At 40.6% G+C, this 3731-nt stretch overlaps 1 pseudogene; it reads right to left on the reverse strand.

Annotated features, from left to right (window-relative positions):
* Nucleotides 1-1222: 1222 nt before the first annotated feature.
* On the reverse strand, nt 1223-1537 carry LOC143271097 (U6 snRNA-associated Sm-like protein LSm2 pseudogene; annotated as a pseudogene).
* Between the last annotated feature and the right edge of the window lie 2194 nt (nt 1538-3731).

The following is a 3731-nucleotide window of genomic DNA, read 5'->3' on the forward strand; positions in this document are numbered from 1 at the left end:
AACCCAGCTACACAACTGTCTCTTAGACAGGATCATTTAAGGTAAGAAAAGCTGGCTAGAAACAAGCCAAGCTAAAGCCAGGCATTCATAATTAAGAATAAGCCTCTGTGGGAGATTTATTTGGGAGCTGAATGGTGGGACCCCCAAAAGAGTAAAAAACAACCAACAACATCTATTTATTACCACCATCCCAAATAAAGTATTTTATAGAAAACTGAAATTCCACAAAAGTTTGGTGAGTGAACAAATGATGTATTTTCCAGAGACAAAAGTAACATAGGAAGATGGTAAGAGTATCTTGTCTTAACCCAGTTTCCAGAGTCCCTTCAAACTGATGACTTCCTAGTTTATGTACTGTGGCTCCCCAGGATGAGTAAGTTTATGCCAGCTTCAGACCATTCAGTTTTTCCAGAGTGCCAATTTTTTTGGGGGGGTGGCGGGGTATAGACTGAGCCTCTTTGCTTTAATTGCTGAGCCTAGCTGAGACATCAAGGCCAATATATAGTGACTTTCTTTCTTTCTCTTTTTAAAAAGTATGTTCACTAATAACATCACACTCAAATTTACCTTAAAAGAAAATATTGTCTGGGCATGGTGGTGCATGCCTTCCAACACTCAAGAGCTGGAGAAAGAGGCCAGTCTGTCTACAGACCTTGGAGAGGGTGAGGAAGGAGGGAGAGAGAAAAGGAGGGAGGGAGGGAGGAAGGGGGATAAAAAACAAACTGTATGCCATTTACTTGTTGCTCACTTCTCTAACTCCTACTTTAAGAACAATTACTGCTGAGAGTGGTGGCCCACCCATGTCTTTAATCCCAGTACTTGGGAGGCAGTGGTAGGTGGATCCCTGTGAGTTTGAGGCAAATCTGCTCTACAGAATAAGTTTCAGGATAGCCAGAGGTATCTACAGAGACCCCATCTCACATTGCACCTCCCCTCCCAAGAAAAGAAACTATTACTCTTTCTATCCCCAAAATGTGTCATATACTACCCTGGGAAGATCCCGAAAACTCCTACCACCCCCAGGGAATGAGTGAGATCAGCAGATTTTGGGGATTGAGAAAGATTTGTTGGTCCCCAGCTTTCTTAACAACCTGTTTCTAACAGAGGACAGCTGCTTCTATTTTTTTCTCTTATTCAGTCAATTAAAAAGGAAAACAGGCATCATCAGTAACAGAACACACCTCAGGCATTGGGCAGGGGAGTCCTTAGTTAGTCCATGAAGTTATGTCACCAATGGGAAGTGGAGCACCACTGTTTGTAGTACAGGGCTTCCCTTCTTGCTTGATGCATCCTGTAACAACCACATGTCCACCTTGTTTACTGGCCTCTGCAGGGAGTGGACACCTGAGCCCAGGATTAAATAGCTCTTCTCTGATAACATGTGACAATGTTTCTTAGGGTCAGTGACACTGTCAGTTAGTTTGATATTGAGGTACTACTGCACAGAGTGGAGGATTCAACAGATGCTTAGGTCATTGTTGAGTTTCAGGACTATATCTTTGTCCACAATGGACCTGAAAAAGGAGCAGAAAAGCATAGCACTGCAGTCCAGACAGGTAAGGAAAAGGATGAGTGCTGTTGGACAGAGACCTGTGCATGAGCCAGAGCCCAAGCCCAAGCATGTAGATCAGACAGGGTCATGTGGGCATGTGGTGAGTGCTGGGAAAAACTACCTGTCTATGGGGGTGGGGGCAGAGAGGATCTCCGAACCCATTGTATATTATCTGTTACAGCTGCCACCTTTGCCTTAGCATAATCTTTTCAAGTAGATTCATGTTGCATCATATATGAGAACCCCATTCCTTTTCATGTCTTAATAATATCCTACTATGTGGACGTCTTAGGGTTTCTATTGCTGTGAAGAGACACCATGACTATGGCAATTCTTATAAAGGAAAACATTTAATTGGGGTTAGCTTACATTTTCAGAGATTCAGTCCATTGTGGTTCCACTCCTTGTTCACAGCTCTCCTCAGCAAGTAACCTAAGGCTCTGGCATCTCCAACATCTTGGAGTCTCCAAGGCAATCCAGGCTTCACCTTTATAGCTACACAAAATGGCCTGTCTAGACCTCCCTTCAGGGACATGCCTGAGACATGTCTGGACTCATCTGCTTTCCTTAGTAGCAGAGGAAGATTCCATAACCTCCTTCTTCTATCCTTGACTCTAAAGTCAGAAGCATGTGGCCACAGCTGCCAAGTCCTGCTGCTTGCTGGAGTTGGAACATGGCCCCCTTGTTCAAATTACATCTTCACCAGCTTTCTGTTTTTGATGGTTGCCTTCACTGCCTAAACTTGGCTATCCTGAAACTTGCTCTGCAGACCAGGCTGGCCTCAGAAATTAGAGATCCACCTTCCTCTGCCTTGAAGTGCTAAGATTAAAGGCGTGTACCACCACACCTGGCTCTGAGCTTTTTAATCCTTTTTCACAAGTTGCTTTCTAATCCGTAGTCCCAAAGTCCACATTTCTCCAAACAAAAACATGATCTGGCCTATCATAGCAATACCCCAGTCCCTGCTACCAACTTCTGTTTTAGTTAGGGGTTCTGTTGCTGTGAAGAGACACCATGACCATGGTAACCCTTCTAAAAGAAAACATTTAATTGAGGTGACTCCATCATAGTTTCAGAGGTTTAGTCCATTATCATCATGGTGGGACATGGTGGCATGCAGGCAGATGTAGTGCTGGGGTTGAGAGTTCTACATCTTGATCCACAGGCAACAGGAGTCTCTGTGCCACACACTGAACATAGTTTGAACATATGAGATCTAAAGCCTGTCCTCATAATGACACACTTCCTCCAACAAGGCCACACCTCCTAACAGTGCCATTTCCTGTGGGGGTAACTTTCTTTTAAACCTCCACAATGGCTATATTAAATTTGGTTTATTCACTCATCAGTTGATAGACATTAGCTTTGCTTCCAACTTCACACAATTTTGAATGAACACACTATAGATATGTATTACACAAATTTTAATTAGTCTTAATATTTTGTCATGTTGATATCCAGTTGTCCTAGCACAATTCTTTGGAAAGACTATTCTCTCATAACTGAATCACCTTGGAATGCCTATAAAAAAAGCAGTTTGCCATAGACACCACATAAGCTTATTTCTGGACCCTTAGCCTATTCCGTTGACCTATATATTCATTTTCATACTAGCACTATATATATTCTTTTAAGTATTGCTGAATAATAAATATTGAAGTATGGAAATATGAGTCCTACAAGTTTGTTCTTTTTCAAGACTGTTTTGGCTATTCTGATTCTATTGCAATACAACACAAATTTTAGAATTAGTTTGTCAGTTTCTAAAAGAAACCTGCTATGTTCTTATAGGAATTGTGTTGAACATAGATATCAATTTGCAGACTATGGCCAGCATAACCGTATTAATTCTATTTATCCATGGCATAAGATGCTTTCCCATTTATTTAGATTCTCTTTAATTATTTCCACAGTGTTTTATAATTGTACAATATTAGTTTTATATTTTTTTGTTAAATTTATCTGTAAGCCTTTTTCTTTTGTTGGTATTTTGAATGAAATTATTTTCTTAATTTTATATCAGGCTGTTCATTTCTAGTGTAGAAAAGTGCAATTGATGTTTGTATATTGATCTTGCATCCTACAAGCTAGCTGGACTCATTTATTAGTTATACAGTTAAATAGTGAATTCCCTAGGATTTTTGTATCAAAGATGTCTGTAAAAAGCAATAATTTTACC

The sequence above is a fragment of the Peromyscus maniculatus genome, chromosome X (assembly GCF_049852395.1).
Source record: "Peromyscus maniculatus bairdii isolate BWxNUB_F1_BW_parent chromosome X, HU_Pman_BW_mat_3.1, whole genome shotgun sequence".
Taxonomy (NCBI): Eukaryota; Metazoa; Chordata; class Mammalia; order Rodentia; family Cricetidae; genus Peromyscus; species Peromyscus maniculatus.